Source organism: Salvelinus fontinalis, chromosome 32, assembly GCF_029448725.1.
Source record: "Salvelinus fontinalis isolate EN_2023a chromosome 32, ASM2944872v1, whole genome shotgun sequence".
Classification (NCBI taxonomy): domain Eukaryota; kingdom Metazoa; phylum Chordata; class Actinopteri; order Salmoniformes; family Salmonidae; genus Salvelinus; species Salvelinus fontinalis.
Window position 1 is genome coordinate 17,922,864 of NC_074696.1, and position 18,283 is coordinate 17,941,146.

The 18,283-nt window shown below is 42.0% G+C and overlaps 1 protein-coding gene across 5 annotated transcripts in view; it reads left to right on the forward strand.

Moving 5' to 3' along the window:
- LOC129830820 (engulfment and cell motility protein 1) overlaps positions 1-18,283 on the forward strand; it is a 231,173-nt gene that overhangs the window by 14,044 nt on the left and 198,846 nt on the right. Inside the window, exon 2 of one of the 5 annotated variants that reach the window (XM_055893574.1) lies at positions 11,593-11,687. The exons of the other annotated variants lie outside the window; for them this stretch is intronic. The gene's annotated coding sequence lies outside the window, so the exon portion shown is untranslated. The remainder of the gene's footprint in view (positions 1-11,592; positions 11,688-18,283) is intronic. 5 annotated transcript variants of the gene reach the window in all.

The window sequence follows — 18,283 nt, forward strand, 5'->3', positions numbered from 1 at the left end:
GGGCCCTCAGATTTTCCCTGCAGTGAGCTCAGGACAGACAACTGATTTTGCACAAGGGAAAGGTGTGTTATGACATTTCCACTGGATATATGGGATCATCAGATGGCTTTGTGATTATCGAGGGGGAGATTGTTGGAAAGAATTTTTAAATAGGCCAACTGTGAGGAACTATTAGGCTATTATTTGCAATGGATATAAAAAAAAAACGGACTTTCGTTGACTTACTGTGTAAGGTGAAGAAGAAAAAAATACTGAAGCTCAGCTTGTTAGTTGTGGATGTATGGAGTTAAGACAATCAAAGGGCAAACAATTCACACTATGAAACAATGAATGCGGGAGACAGCTGAGTGCATTCTGGGGATCTGAGTGCATGCATTATGGAGATAGAAGCTCCAATAGGTTATTTTTGCCACACACCCCTCTTTTTCTTGTCTCAACATATTAAATTCTACTCAAAACACATTATCTTCACACTTGTTTTGGATGCTTTTCACTGACAGCCGCACCTCAATATTCAGCTAGGCCTTTTGCCACTAGCGCTGCCTATGAAAGACTTCCTCATATTCCATTTCTCCTGTGCTACTGGTTTTCATATAACTTTCTTTCGTTGTCCAGAATCCAAAGGCAAAATCCTGGTCATATTAGCAACCCATCGTCGTTGTTGCATCTATAGGTTCACCCTCTTTCTAAGTTTCTAACAGAGATTTTCATATCTGTCATATACCGTTGGCATTAGGTGCGCTGATTACAATGTTGTTTTCCAGCTACTTGCATTTTGGCAAATGTTTGAAAATTACATTTTATTGGCAGCTTCATTACAAGAGATGTGTGTTCTGTTAAGATGAATTACCATAATCTAAATATGATTTCTGTCATTCTGCGCACCACGGCGTGACACCCTAATGGGTTATGCACCCAATGCATATGGGTCTGATCAATTTCTCAAATGGCCGGTAAATTTAAATCTTCCCGGTCACATTGCCTGACTCCACATTTTCCTAGCGGAAATCCTGGTCTCAAATGGCATTCTATTCATTGTTTAGTGCACTACTTTTGACCAGGGCCCGGGTTCCCAAGTGCATCTTTTTTTATTTTTTTTATTTTTTATTATAATTTTTTTTTTTTAGGGGTGGATCAGCTTAGTATTGCGGAAAGAATGTTGCTTCCAATGTAATTGTCTGCATCATTTCCATTCCCCCATATTTTTTGGGGTAAATATATATATCCATACACGTATGCATACATATACACATATATACATACACATACCTATATAGACATACATACTTTTTTAAAGAATATGCCTATATTATAATTCTCGCGACCCTACCACCAATCCCCCAATTGGAGTAAACTTATAAACACTTCTGCTTTTACCTTCAATTTCTACATCTTATACCTATCTTACAGACACAGTCCACTTTACAATAGTTCTCTCTTATTTGTTCTTAGTCCTTCCTCTATTTCTGTTGTCCATCCAATTTTATTTCCACTTGTAACTGTGCTATTTCACAAAAGCTCCGCACCTATACACATTTCACAGATCCCGTATGCCCTATATTGTTTATCTTGTTATTAGTCCCACCCTTCAGCTCCACCCAACCCCTCCCATCTATCTTCCAACATCATCCATTTCGGATTTCTATTTGCCATACATTTCTCAACTGTGCTGTGATGCTTCACAAAAGACCTGAACCTTCCTATTCTCATAGCTTCTACAGATTGTAAATTAAAAATAAACATCTTTGCCAAAATAATTATTATATTATTGATTGATTGACTATGGCTTTTCAAATCCCCCAGTATTGCTATCTGTAGCGTTAGTTTTAGGCAAATGTTGCAAATCTTCAGCCATTCCTGGACCTGTGACCAAAAACGAGCTACATATGGACAATACCAAAATAAATTATCTAATGACTCTGCCTCCTCACAACAGAATCTGCAGAGCTGGGAAGATTGTATACCCCATATATATAACATTCTATTAGTTGCAAGAATTTTGTACAGTAATTTATATTGAAAAATTCGAAGTTTTGAATCCGGCGTTGTTTTGCGTATCAATTCATAAACCATGTGCCATGGAATGGGTACATCGAAAATCTCTTCCCAACTATTTTGCAATTTGTATGGCACAGCTGTTAGTTTTTTGGTCCTTAAATGAAATTGGTATATGTTTTTATTTATCACACTTTTCTTTAACCATTTTTGTTCTTTAATACAGGGCCGACATACAAGTTCCTTACTTTTTTCCCCTTCTACTTGCCTCTTCCATTTTTGTGGTAATGCTGCAATTAATTGGTTGTAATTTTGGGTAGAGCAGACTTTTCCATATGTCTGTGTTAGCTGCATGTGTGACATAACTCCACCAGTCCTATTTATGATATCATTCACAAAAATTATACCTTTTTTAAACATTTCTTCGATAAATACAGTTTTTTTATCAATTATTATATTTGAATTTAACCACAATATTTGTTGTACTATTTGTTCCGTCCTTTCAGGTGGATTAAACTGAAATTGCAACCAACTTTCTAAGGCTTGTTTAAAGAATAAGGATATTTTGGAGATTATTTCCTTTTCAAACAACCGAAAGTGAGCAGGTGTAATCTGAATAAAGGGAAAAAGGGCCTTCTTGAACATAGGATGAGACATTCGTACCAGTTTACTAGAGAACCAGTTTGGATTTAAGTATAACTTTTGTATGACCGATGCCTTTAGTGAGAGGTCTAATGCTTTAATATTTAATAATTTCTGCCCTCCGAATTCATATTCGTTATATAAATAGGCCCTTTTAATTTTATCTGGCTTGCCGTTCCAAATAAAATTGAATATTTTTTGTTCATATAATTTAAAAAACAGGTCACTAGGTGTAGGCAAAACCATAAGCAAATAGGTAAACTGTGATATGACTAAAGAGTTAATTAGGGTGATTTTTCCACAAATAGACAGGTATTTTCCTTTCCATGGTAGCAAGATCTTATCTATTTTTGCTAACTTTCTATAAAAATTTATTGGAGTGAGATCATTTCTTTCTTTTGGGATTTTTATACCGAGTATGTCCACATCTCCGTCAGACCATTTAATTGGTAAACTACATGGCAATATAAAATGTGTATTTTTTAGTGATCCAATACGTAATATGGTACATTTATCATAATTTGGTTTTAATCCAGAGAGGATAGCAAAGGTATCTAGATCCTCTATGAGGCCCTGGAGAGACTCTAGTTGTGGTTTTAAAAGAAAACATGAATCATCAGCGTACAATGACACCTTAGTTTTTAAGCCATGGATTTCTAATCCTTTAATATTAATGTTTGATCTAATTTTAACAGCTAACATTTCGATGGCAATAATAAATAGATATGCCGATAGTGGACAACCTTGTTTTACTCCTCTAGATAGTTTAAAACTTTCTGAGATGTAGCCATTATTTACTATTTTACACCTAGGGTTACTATACATAATTTTAACCCATTTTATAAGAGATTCCCCAAAATTGAAATATTCTAGGCATTTATATATAAACTCCAGTCGTACTTTATCAAAAGCCTTTTCAAAATCAGCTATGAAAACCAGGCCTGGTGTCCCCGATATCTCATAGTGTTCTATTGTTTCCAGTACTTGCCTTATATTATCTCCAATGTATCGTCCATGTAAAAAACCTGTCTGATTAGGATGAATAATATCTGACACAACTTTTTTTATTCTATGCGCCAAGCATTTTGCTAGGATTTTTGCATCACAACACTGAAGTGTAAGAGGTCTCCAATTTTTTAATTGGACTGGATCTTTATATATACCACTTGGGTCCTGTTTAAGTAATAACGATATCAGACCTTCTTGTTGTGTGTCTGATAATCTACCATTTATATAGGAGTGGTTAAAACAAGTTAATAATGGTCCTTTGAGTATATCAAAAAACGTTTTGTATACTTCCACTGGTATGCCATCCAGCCCTGGAGTTTTCCCATCTTTAAAGGCCCCAATTGCAACAAGCAGTTCCTCCTAAGGTTAAGTTTATCGTTTGAACCATAGGATCCTATTGTTTTAAGATTAACTTAACCTTAAGATGCTTTTGGGAAACCGGGCCCAGGTCTCTGGTCAAAAGTAGTGGCCTATATAGGGAATAGGTTGCAATTGTGGATGCAAACTAGAGGAAAGACCGTCTCTGTCTGTTGACTGTTTGTGGTGTCATGGCTGACATTGAATTTCAAAGTAAATGGGAAAACTCAAGGACGTTCAGATTTGCCACATACTCTCATCTCTCTGTCTGTATTGCTCTCTCTCATAACTGACCTGGTGAGCCTCTCTCTCTCTCTCTGAAAACAGATGATTGCCTCTAGAGCTTCTCTTAATGCAGCGACACACAACTCCCTTTGGTTTATGGCTCCCAGTTACTGACCCTTGGGGCTCTTTAGCCTAGCTAGCTGACCAGTGCCATACAGTACTTTCAGAAAGTATTCATACCCGGCTTCCGGTGATGCAACTTAGGAAATGGCTGCCTAGTTTTTCATACTGCACATTGGTTGGGTATTCCCCCCCCCCCCTAAATTAAAGTATTTACTCTGAGCATTGTAATAACTTACGCAAAATGGAAAACGGGAAAATAGGAAAAGGTCGCAGAGCTACAACAGCCTGTAAAAAGACAGCAGAAGATATAATCGTCGATGAACCCGAGATGGCTAATGCTAGCGCAAATAAGATAGCAGCAGCAGCAAAAGAACCCTCATTTCGTGAGGTGTTGGAGGAATTGCGCGAGGCGCTCACAGGCTTACGAGAGGAACTTCGAGAAGATGTATGAAAATAACTAAATGAGTTCAAGAAGGACATTAACCAGAAACTTGAAGAAAACAAAGAAGAACTTCACAGCATATCTACAAGAATGGGGGATGCAGAACAGCGCATTGGGGAAACGAACACATTGAACTCCGCAGTCAAGGAAATACTTGAACAGTCACTGAAAAACCAACACGCACTACAGGCAAAAGTGACAGAACTCGAAGGTTTCTCATGTCGAAACAACATTAGACTTTATAACGTAGTAGAGGGCTCAGAAAAAGACTATGCCCAAATTCGTGGAAGGTCTATTCAAAGACATACTTGAGGACGACACTGACCTGGGAATCGAGAGAGCACACCGAGCTCTGGCCTCAAAACCCTCCAGCGGCGCCCCACCAAGATCCATAGTAGTACGGTTCCTAAAATTCTCAGTCAAAGAGAAAGTCTTACATGAAACCTGGAAAAAGCCTGTTGGCTTCCAAGGCCAATGAGTGTTATTTGATCATGACTATGCGGGAGAGATACTGAAAAGGAAAGAATACACCCCCATTAAGAAAGAGAAGGGTATACGCTTCCAAACACCATTCCCGGCAAAAATGCGGTTATTTCTGGTAAATGGCCTGGTTACATACGAGCATGCAGACGAGGCGTCTGAGAATCTGAAGTCAAGGGGCATCCCAGTGGAGTATACCGCCAGGAGAAAGGCGACATCACCGGCGGAAAGACTCGAGCAGGCTCTCCCATGGATCGTTGTCGACAAGCAGGGTTATGGAGAAAGAGGGAAACCATCTCGGCGAGAGGACGTTCACATCCGAGAGATACTCAGGCATTTCCAACGGGAAGATGGATGACACTGAATCGGATTTAACAGAATTAATAGTTACCGCGAGCTGTTAAGACGTTGGGTTGTTACGGTTGACATTGCAATAGGTAAAATATCTCCCCTATTTCCCCCCCAATGCTGAACAAGGGTGAGTACCCAAAGGCATGTGTTCTTTATGAACACACGAAGTAGCTTCACGTTAATAACATATATATTAGCTAAGGATTAATGACACATTGACGACGGGGTGACAGAAGGGCATATTAAGATACGCATGCATGACCAATATAGTTTTCACTTGTAATTAACCGATGTGTGTAAGTGACGAAATAGGCGCCCTTATTATTTTCGGTTCCACCAGGTCTTGTTTGTGACTACGTCACGCATTTTCATATCTGAGCGAGGGGCCCATCCTGCGGACAGGCTCATCCCCTCAAACCCCAGAGGCAAGAGACAGTCCTCTGACATGGCAGTCCAAATACCAAAGTATTTTCCCATTTTGGTTTTACTTTATTATCGTTCTTGATTTTTAGTTCATTTTTAGGCTCAAGATAAGCAGGCAGATATAGTGCACATTTTTTTTTTTTTTATATCGATGCATCATCGGGAATTTAAGGTCATAAGTCTCAATGTAAACGGACTGGGGAGTGCCATCGAGAAGTAAGGTAATAGCAAAGATGCAACGGGAGAGAGTTGACATACTATTCTGGCAGGAAACTCACTTATCCACACCTGAACACGAGAAACTCAAGAAAATGGGATATAGGGATACTTTTTTTTCTTCTTACAAAATGGGTAGAAGGAGAGTTGAAATCTTGATCCCAAATTCAGTTAATTTTGAGTTTGTCAGAAATAAAAGACAAGGAGGGTAGATTTATACTTGTTAAATGTAAACTGGATAACAAGGAAGTTACATTATTTAATGTATACGCACCCCCAGGGAGTGACATGGTCTTCTACGGGAAGGTGTTTGATTTAATTGCCACAGAAACCTCTGGCACTCTTATCTGTGGAGGGGATTTTAACACAATTTTAAACTCAAAATTGGACAGCACAAATCAAAATAGGAAAATGAGTCTAGTTGCTAAAAAGATCAATAGGATATTGCAGGATCTAGGACTACTCGATGTATGGCGTGACACCCACAAGACCGATAAGGAATATACTTTTTACTCAGCCCGCCACACTGAATAGTCCAGGTTAGACTACTTTTTTCATGCACAGTGCAGATAAACAGGCTTAAGGATTGTAGGATCGGGCAGAGCGACTTATCAGATCATAATGGAGTTTACCTAACCCTACACCTTGATAGCAAACCAAGAAATACTCTATGGAGACTTAATACAAGCATACTGAATGATCCAGCATTCAAGGAATCAATAAAGACAGAATTGAACATCTATCTGGAGAATAATGATAACGGGGAAGTATCCCCTGCTACATTGTGGGATGCAGCTAAGGCGGTTATTAGAGGAAAGATCATAGCCACATCATCTCTCAAGAAAAAGATTAAAGCACAGAAGCTGCTGAAATTATAGGAAACACTAAGAAACTTAGAACGATCTCATAGTCAATACAAAGACCCTCTTATATTACGAGAGATTCAAAAGGTAAAACAGGAAATTGACCAGATTTATAGAGAAGAAGTAGAGAAAAAGCTCAGGTTCCTGAAACAACGATATTATGAAGCAGGCTCAAAGGCAACCATATTACTAGCATGGAGACTCAGGAAACAACAAGCACAGAATACCATTTTCAAAATAAAAGAGCCCAAAACAAAGAAGATCACATGCAAATTAGATTAAATACAGAATGCATTTGAATCATATTACACAAATCTGTACAAGCAACCAGAGAAGGCAGATGCACAGACAATAGAGCATTTTTTGAACTCACTTGATCTCCCCTTAATTGGGACAGAGCAAATTGATAGACTAGCTTTAGAAATATCCACCGAAGAAATTAATAAAGCAATATCTCAACTAAAAGTAAACAAGTCTCCAGGCCCTGATGGCTTCCCTTCAGATGGTGGCTTGCCATAACAAAGGGGTTGAATACTTATTGACTCAATACTTTTTAGCTTTTCATTTTTTATAAATTTGTAAAATGTTCAAAAAACACAATTCCACTTTGACATTGTGGGGTATTGTGTGTAGGCCAAGGAAGCAAAATCAAAATTTTATCCAATTTGAAATTCAAATTGTAACACAACAATGTGGAAAAAGTCAAGGGGTGTATAGGGCTGTTGCGGTGTCCACACCAACAGTCACGAGTTATGACTGCAGTGAAATTCCCTGTGACCGTTGGTCAGGTTAATTCCATCCAAAACTGAGCAAATGAATGGCGCTGATGGTAGCCTACCAAATTGACTAACTGCCCTTGCTAATGGCCTGGTACTGAGTGCTCAACTGTCCCTCTAATTATTCTCTGAACACTTCATGATTGCATTTGAATAATCTGAATAATGAAGATAAATGATGACTGGAGTCAAAGCTCCCGTTCCGGAATGGACACAGGAAAGCCCCGGAACCAATATGCATTAATACATTTTTTAAAGACCCGCTCCTAAAGGACATTTGGTCCGATCCGAGTGAGGGAAGCAGCAGAATTGTTTTGGGGGGAAGCAGCAACAATTATTTTTCTAATTTATTCAACCAGAGCCAATACAGAGAGGGTGAGAGGCACAGAGCAAGCAGCTGTAGGCTATTAGGGAGTGGAGACCATGTGGCGTGTGAATGTGTGAGTAAGACATGAGCATAGGTGGTGCATCCATGAGGCTTCGGGAAGCTAAGCTTTCCTTAAAGTAAATTGAATTGCCAAAATTCTATAGCCTAATTAGCCTACTCCTGTAAACAGAAATAAATTAAATCATTCGAAGTAGACCAGAAATCGTGATTTGTCCACATTTGTTTTTTAAAGAACAAAGCTGTGGATTGTCTCTCTCTGTGGGATGGATCAGAGCGCATTCCTTCTTTTGCAACTTTTTCCCCAAATCATCAATATAGAGTTGCATCATGCAAACCTTATGTTTTGGTTTTCGAAGACATTCCCCATGTTTATAGGCCTATCACAACTAAATAAATAATGGGTTTTATTGTGATGGTGTAGGCTATATTAAATAGATTTGACTTTTTAAAATGTCGATGTTCCATGCATCAGCAGCGTGTATGCGTGAAAGCCCCGAGATGGTAAACATGTGTATGTTAATTAATGGTCAATTACCTTGAGACCGGCAGTTATTTGCTGACAAAATTTCATGACTGCCACAGCCCTAGGTTTGAATACTTTCTGAAGGCACTATATATAACAACATGGCTGACTCGAAGACACCAGCATGCAGTTTGGCTGCTGGTTTCAACCTAGAGGCAATCCGTTTTCCGATTTGTCCCAGCTGCCAGTTAAGACTCACTAATAGTAACCCTCACACTTTGCATCAAATCAAATTTTATTGGTCACATACACATGGTTAGAAGATGTTAATGCGAGTGTAACTAAATGCTTGTGCTTCTAGTTCCGACAATGCAGTAATATCTAACAGGTAATCTAACAAATTCACAACAACTGCCTTATACACACCTGTGAGCAACATGAAGGAAGCAGCTGAGTGAAAGATCTGGGGTGAAGTGTCCTCTTGCTACATATCTAGGATCAGCTGCCCCTGCCCGAATCCTAACCTTAACCATTAGTGAGGGAAATCCTAAACTGACCCAAGACCAGTGCCTATGGGCAATGTCAACCTAGTCCCTGTGTATGGGTACTGCCTGGCCAGTGAACAGACGCTCACTCGGTCCTACAGACTCCTGGGTTTGTCTGGAAAATGGCAGACTTTACAAAATCACGGATGAGACAGAGTTGCTCTAACTATGAAATACTGTAACACTGTAACCTCGCTGTCTGTCTTTGAGAAATGGGGGCAAATCTGGGGGGAACCTATCACAGCATGACACGTGGACCTCAGGGGAAGCTTTGTACTGTTGTGCCATCTGTTGACAAGCTCAGAGGGCAGAGATGGATGTAATATTTATCTTTGTCATTTAATAATGAGTGTGTCTGCCTGTTCTGTCTCTCAATTCAATTCAAAGGGCTTTATTGGCAAAGGAAACATATTTTTGCATTGCCAAAGCAGATGAAAAATGATAATAAGCAACGGTTAACAATATAAAATGAACAATAAACATTACACTCACAAAAGTTCCAAAGGAATAGAGACATTCCATATATCACATTATGGCAATATATAGTGTTTTAACAATTTGTGAATAGTTAAGTACTATTGTTTTCGAATTCTTTGTGGATCTGTGTAATCTGAGGGACATTTTTATTTTTTATTTATTTGTTATTTTACCAGGAAAGTTGACTGAGACCACATTCTCATTTACAGCAATGACCTGGGGAATAGTTACAAGGGAGAGGATTGTGTCTCGAATATGGTATATATATTTGGTAGGAGGTTAGGAAGTGAAGCTCAGTTTCCACCTCATTTTGTGGGAAGTGTGCACATAGGCAGACCTGGCTCTCAAGAGAAGACAGGCTATGGCAGCCTTTCTCAATAGCAAGGCTATGCTCACTGAGTCTGTACATAGTCAAAGCTTTCCTTAAGTTTGGGTCAGTCACGGTGGTCAGGTATTCTGCCACTGTGTACTCTCTGTTTATGGCCAAATAGCGTTCTTGTTTGCCCTGTTTTTTTGTTAATTCTTTCCAATGTGTCAAGTAATTATCTTTTTGTTTTCTCATGATTTGGTTGGGTCTAATTGTGCTGCTGTCCTGGGGCTCTGTGGGGTGTGTTTGTGTTTGTGAACAGAGCCCCAGGACCAGCTTTCTTAGGGGACTCTTCTTCAGGTTAATCTCTCTGTAGGTGATTGCTTTGCTATGGAAGGTTTGGGAATCACTTCCCTTTGTGTTCGAAGAATTTAACATATATTTTCTGGATTTGGATAATTAGCGGGTATCGGCCTAATTCTGATCTGCGTGCGATATTTGTTTTTTTACGTCGTACACTGAGGGTATTCTTGCATCATACTGCATGCAGAGTCTCACTTTGGTGTTTGTTCCATTTATTTTGTTAATTCCTGCTTGGTGAGCGGACCCCAGTCCTCACAGCCATAAAGGGCAATGGGTTCTGTAACTGATTCAAGTATTTTTAGCCAGATCCTAATTGGTATGTTGAATTTTATGTTCCTTTTTATGGCATAGACAGCCTCTCTTGCCTTGTCTCTCAGATTGTTCACAGCTCTGTGGAAGTTACCTGTGGCGGTGATGTTTAGGTCGAGGTACGTATCGTTTTTGTGTGCTCTAGGACAACAGTGTCTAGATGGAATTTGTTTTTAAAACGCAATTATTTTCTTACTGGAAATTACTGTCAGGGCCCAGGTCTGACAGAATCTGTGCAGAAGATCTAGGTGCTGCTGTAGGCCTTCCTTGGCTGGGGACTGAAGCACCAGGTCATCAGCAAACGGTAGACATTTGACTTCAGCTTGTAGTAGGGTGAGGCCAGGTGCTGCAGACTGTTCTAGTGCCCTTGCCAACTCGTTGAAATACGTGTTGAACAGAATTGGGCTTAAGCTGCATCCCTGTCTCACTTCACAGCCTTGTGGAAAGTAATGTTTTTTTGCCAATTTTAACTGCACACTTGTTGTTTTTGTGTACATAAGATCCCTCAACACTGCTCTCCATCAATTTGTATAGCACGCACTCATGCCAAATTGAGTCAAAAGCTTTTTTGAAATCAACAAAGCATGAGAAGACTTTGTCTTTCTGTGTCTTAGGTTTATGGCTCCCAGTTACTGACCCTTGGCGCACTCTATCTGTGTGTCTATCGATGTGGCGATTCTTCTGAATCTGCTCACAGAGCATCTGCCGGCCATTCCAGTTTAGAACGAAGCCATAACAACGGCTTCGGTTAGATTTTTGTATCTCTTGTTGCCATGGTGATTTGGTGCACGGGAATACTCCCCCATCTTTTACATCCCTTCCTCTTTATTCAATTACAGCAACATCTGTGGAAGTTGGCTAACCCCTTACACACACACACACACTCGTGCCTGCTTGGTGGGACCAACTGCAGCATGTAGATGGGTGGTGGGAGGTAAGTGGCATTTATCATGGATTTATCATCTTCCACAGTTGCTACTCAAGCAGAGTGGACAGTCTTTGGGATGCGTCTCAAATGGCATTCTGTTCCCTATGCAGTGCACTACGTTTGACCGGGGCCCATAGCTCTGTGGTCAAAAGTAGTGCACCAAGTAGGGAATTGGGTGCCATTTGGGATACTGCCGGTGCTTGGGCCAGCACTGCAGCTGGAGTGGAGAGCGCCTCAAGGTATTTTCTTTTCTTATTTCGCTGAACTGGAGTTGTCTCTGTCACTGACTGTCACCATCGTTGGCCAGTCAAGCCCCCACCACATCTGTAGGCCACCTGCTGTGGAAATTTGTCACGGTTTTTCTGATTCTGCCCTCCCCAGAGCGAGTGTCTACAAACAAAGAGTGACAGTGCTTTTGATGCCAGCAGCAGCACTGACCGCTCTAATAGTCTAGGACTGGTTGGCTGGCTGGGCTGGAGGCCTGCGTGTTGCTGATGTGGTGGTCTATTTGTCTTTGGGGGGTAGAACTGAGATCTGTCTAACTGGTCTGTATGCATTTATGAATCCAGACATTGTATATAGATTGAAGCACACTGAACTTTATGAGGTGAAGGGAGGAAGGAGCTACAGCAGAAAAACAAGATAGCGGGGTCTGTCCTTAGAACTGGGAGGGAGGAGGGTGAACGGCCAAGAATAGTGGAAGGTGAGCCATCACTTGCTGTTGCAGCCTACCATGTGAAACAGCCTACCATGTGAAACACGGATCTGTTGTTCCGTCTGCATTCACAGCATCATGACAAATGAATGCTATTTGATGACATCATAATGACTTACCTGTTGCAATGAGAGCTCAGCTTGAAGCACAGCAGAGGCCTCGCTCTTTATGTTTATGCTCTTGCTCTCTCCTTTTCACTTGCGCTCTCGGTCTGTCTCTCTATTTCTCTCTTTCGCTCTCTGTCCTTGCCACTCACATTAGTATGGGTTACATACAATTAGCCAAAAAAAGCAAAAATTATGGCGTTTTTTTTTTTTAGATTCTCTTTATGTTCATATCCCAAAATAGACCCGAATTCAATCGCATGCAACTGCTGTACCACAAGTGGAGGGTGTGAGTACCCTGAGCAGTGTAGTGTAAGCTTTACTAGAGGAATGAATAACAGCCCTCTGCAAACCCCAATTAATGGTTTAGTCTGGCTGATGCAGAGGGATGAAAGGCCTATATTGCGTCTCAAATGGACCTCTATTCCCTATCTAGTGCAATACTTTTAACCCGGACCCATAGGTCTCTGGTCAAAAGTAGTGCACTAGATAGGGAATAGGGTGCCATTTGGGCCAACCCACACAGCTGTCTGGTCGGAGGGGGAGGCGGGCATTGTCTCCTCGCCAATGCAGATGCGGGCATTGGGAAGGCTGTGATTTATGTTGATATGAGGGGAATTGGTCTGAGGGAAGGTTTGTGCATGGCAAGGGGGGATATCCTGAGGGCATGGGCTTTGTAAAGGCATGCATATAGATATGGGGGGAGGGTAAAGTACGCATAATGCCAGTATGCAATAAGTGTCAGCATCCTCACCAGTATACATTATCGTTTCCCTGACCTAGCTAGGCCCCACACAGATTGAGCTATGGGCAGAGATGGATGGAGTGGAGGGGTGTTAATGGTACTAGCTGTTCAGTGAGCGTGGTCTGCAGGGGGTGATCAATAACACTGGTCCTGATACTCCTGGCAGCAGGGATGGGGGTACAGGGGGAGCTCTGTGGGATTCAGAGGGGCAACTGTGCTTTGGTAAAATCCAGTTCTCACTGGAGGTGGGTGGTGAGCCACAGCTGGGGGGCCAGGGAGGGGTAGGAGGACAGCTGGCAGGACGAGAGGCTATCGGTGTGTGTGTTCCTATTGGTTTGTGTGTGTTTCCACAACCACTTTGCGCATCCATGTGAGGGAAAATCACAGTATCCTCTTTGTTCCCTTCTCCATGGTATCCACTGCTGGTCACAGAGTGGCTCTCTGCCTGGTATCCAGTGCTGGTTACTGAGAGAGAGAGTGATCTGCGCTGTCATTCCTCCACCCAGTGTGTGTCCTCTGTGAAAGAGGAGGTTAAGGGAGGCAGTGCAGTAATGCACAGTCATGTGTATAATGTTACTGCTACTGTGGAGCACGTATTACTGCCTATGATCATAGTCATCACGACTAACTATAATTGTAGTAGCCTGCCTCAGTTTTATTCTAAGACAATTCTGCATCCCAAATGGCACCCTATTCCCTTTATAGTGCACTACTTTTGACCAGGACCCACAGGGCAGGAGTAGGGTGCCACTTGGCATGCATCCAAAGGTTATTGTTAAGAGTGCATGTTCCATGCTCCATTTTAGAGTTATGGACCAATGAGAGGAGGCGTTTTGCTCAAGTGAAGATGTATAGTAGCTCTTGTGTCTCCTGGAGAGAAACTGCTGCTGTGTGAATCCTCCTGCATACCAAGGTACACTGTGAACGGAGGAGTCTTATGAGCTTTTTAGTGTGTGTGTTTGTGTGGCGAGGATGAATGTTACTTTCTCTGTTGCCTTGTCATGACAACTCCTGAGCACTAATGAATTTTTCTCAAGGCTGTGTAATAAACAGTGCTATAGCAAAGAGATTCTTTACTTGAGCAGTGTTCTTTGACTTACTTTTGAGATTAATAAACACTTCCAGGGCTCCCACGGGTGTTGAGGCCGACAGTCTCTATTTCTGAAGTATTTAAATTAGGACATGTAAAAATAGCAGCAAATCAATCCCAAATGTTCCCCGGTCAGGCTCTTTCTGGTCTCAGTCTAGGGTGACATGGTACAGTATATCTTCAGCACTGCCTGAGTGACAGACTGACTAGGCTCTTTCTGGTCTCAGTCTAGGGTGACAAACTGACTACATGACTGACTAAATGACTGACTGACTAGCTGACTGATTGATTGACTGGCAGAGAGAGGGCTTAAACTTCAAGTGCGCACACATCTCATCATTGGACCCTGGTGTCAGTTATTTGGATTTTGATACACATAAAACCCCATTAAAGTTGGAGAGGGATTACTGCTGCTGATCTATGATATGACCTTTAGTCATGACATGGATGGACTCCCAGATAATAGTTGTAATGATAATGCTTTGCTGCGCGGTGCACCGTTGTTTCCGAGTGCCCTAGAGAAAAAGACCAGTGTAGATTCGCAAGCATCCTGGTTGCAGCATTACTACAGCGAAAACTGCTTGCTTATAGCTCCCGAGTGGCGCAGTGTTCAAAGGCACTGCATCTCAGTGCTAGAGGTGTCACTACAGACCCTGGTTCTATCCCGGGCTGTATCACAACCGGCCGTGATTCGGAGTTCCATAGGGCGGCGCACAATTGGCCCAGCGTCATCCGGGTTAGGGGACAGTTTGGCCGGGTTAGGTAGTCATTGTAAAATAAGAATTTGTTCTTAATTAACGGACTTTCCTAGTTAAATAAAAATATCCCAACCAGGTCAAAAAACCTGACCCACCTTACAGGCGCAACATTTTTATCTTCTTACAGCAGATCTCCGGGACCACATTTTACATTCATAAACCATGTTGTGGACTGTTCTAAAACTACTTGCGTGTCGTTAACCATTTGTTTACACTTTTGTTCGGACATGTAACCTCGTTAGCTTATAGAGCTGACCCCATTTTAGTTGAGTTGTTGGTTGATAGGCTGTTGGTCGACCGAGATTTCTTTAGTTGAGCAGTAGCAAAGAGATTTTATAAATCATGGTTTACAAGACACCTGTCTGATTCACGCCTTTCTGAGTGGACTGATCCATTGTGGAGGCCGTGGGGATGGCACAGTCTATCACTCTAAGAAGTGCTACTGAAATTGTATATGGTTAAGGACAATGGTGCAAGACTAATAAAAATGATATTATTCTATAACATGCTCTTTCTCCCACGTTTCATAGCGTTCGCTGTCCGCGGTTCTGAAACATATGTACGCTGTTGAATTGGCGCCTACTCCGAGACCATGCTGCTATGTGCATAAAGAAAAGTTAACCGGCATATTGGTGTTGAGAACAATGCGGCAGATGCAGCAGTGGAATTAGGAGATGAGGAAACAGCCCTTGCCTTAATTGTCTAAGAAAAGTGAGGAGAGAGGAAACCCCAACTTAATTAGGTCTATAATCAATAGCCTAACTGTTAAATGTGCCTGGCTTTATAAATCATCCATATACATCTACATTACCAAAAGTATGTGGACACCTGCTCGTTGAATATCTCATTCCAAAGTCATGGGCATTAATATGGTTGGTCCCTGCTTTGCAGCTACAACAGCCTCCACTCTGCGGGGACTTGCTTCCATTCAGTCACAAGAGCATTAGTGAGGTCAGGCACTGATGTTGGGCTTGGATCGCAGTCAGCTTTACAGTTCGATGGGGTTGTGCAGGCCAGTCAAGTAATCCACACTGATATCGACAAACCATTCCTTTATGGACCTCGGTTTTTGCATTGTCATGATGAAACAGGAAAGGGCCTTCATCAAAATGTAGCCACGAAGTTGGAAGCATAGAATCGTCTAGAATGTCATTGTATGCTGTAGCATTAAGATTTCCCTTCAAAGGAACCATGAAAAACAACCCCAGATCATTATTTCTCCTCCACCAAACTTTTCTTGATCTCCTTATTATTGTTATTATTATTATCGTCATTATAATAAGTAATGTCATTATCATCAGTAGGCTTAGTATAGCAGCCTTGTATAACCACCAATGAGCTGTAGGCCTAAGAGTGCATGCTGTTTAGTCTTGTTTAGAGGGAGCCGAAGAGGATGGCTGACGGTCTACATGCCCGTAACCAATTGTGCAAATGTTGTTGTTTTTTTGCTTTGTTTGAAACTTTTTTTTAACCTTATTTTGAACATAATGTTGCTGCTACCGTCTCTTATGACCGAAAATAACTTCTAGACATCAGAACTGGGATTACTCACAACAAACTGGAAGAAGCTTTTTCCTTTAACGTGTCCGACGAGAAAGATATACTGCTCTCCCGTGAACAGGCCCAGATCCCCGTCATTTGCGTGAAGAAAAGACGGAGGAAAAGAGGACTCTGATTGCGCTGCCTTTTGAGAATCTGTAGGCGAGTGAGTAAACTCCCACTGCCATCAATTCTACTTGCTAACATGCAATCATTGGAAAATAAAATGGATGACCTACGATTATCCTACCAATGGGACATTAAGAACTGTAATATCTTGTGTTTTACCGAGTCGTGGCTGAACGACGACACAAATAATATAGAGCTGGAGGGATTTTCAATGCACCGGCAGAGCAGAGAAGCTACGTCTGGTAAGACGAGGGGTGGGGGTGTGTGTCTTTTGTCAATAAGAGCTGGTGCGCGATTTCTTTAATATTAGATGTCTCGAGGTATTTCTCGCCGGAGGTAGAGTACCTTATGATAAGCTGTAGACCACAGTATCTACCAAGAGTTCTCATCTATATTATTCGTAGCCGTCTATTTACCACCACAGGCCGATGCTGGCACGAAGACCACACCCAACCAACTCTATAAGGCCATAAGTAAACAAGAAAATGCTCACCCAGAAGCGGCACTCTTAGTGGCCAGGGACTTTAATGCAGGCAAACTTAAATCAGTTTTACCAAATTTTTACCAGCATGTCACATGTGCAACCAGAGGGGAAAACAGCACCTTTACTCCACACACAGAGATGCATACAAAGCTCTCCCTTGCCCTCCATTTGGCAAATCTGACCATAATTCTATCCTCCACCCCGTAGCACTCACGTCGGTATCCATGAAGTGCTTTGAAAGGCTGGTCATGGCTCAGATTGAACATCATCCTCACGGATACCGTAGACCCACTCCAATTTGCATACCGCCCCAACAGATCCACAGATCACGGAATCTCAATCGCACTCCACACTGCCCTTTCCCATCTGGACAAAATGAATACATGTGAGTGCTGTTCATTGACTACAGCTCAGTGTTAAACAACATAGTGCCCACGAAGCGCGTCACTAAGCTAAGGACCCTGGGACTAAACACCTCCCCCTGCAACTGGATCCTAGACTCCCTGACAGGCCGCCCCCAGGTGGTAAGGGTAGGCAACAACACATCTGCCACGCTGATCCTCAACACTGGGGCCCCTCAAAAGTGTGCACTTAGTCCCCACCTGTACCCCCTGTTCACCCACGATTGTGTGGCCAAACACGACTCCAACACCATTTAAGTTTTCTGACGACACAACAGTGGTAGGCCTGATCATCGACAACGATGAGACAGCCTATAGGGAGGAGGTCAGGAAACTGGCAGTGGTACCAGGACAACAACCCCTCCCTCAATGTGAGCAAGATAAAGGAGCTGATTGTGCACTACAGGAAAAGGCGGGCAACGGGGCTGTAGTGGAGCGGGTCGAGAGTTTCAAGTTCCTTAGTGTCCACATCAGCAACAATCTATCATGGTCCAAACACACTGAGACAGTCGTGAAGAGGGCATGACAACACCTTTTCCCCCTCAGGAGACTGAAAAGATTTGGCATGGGTCCCCAGATTCTCAAAAAGTTTGACAGCTGCACCATCGAGAGCATCCTGACTGGTTGCATCACCGCC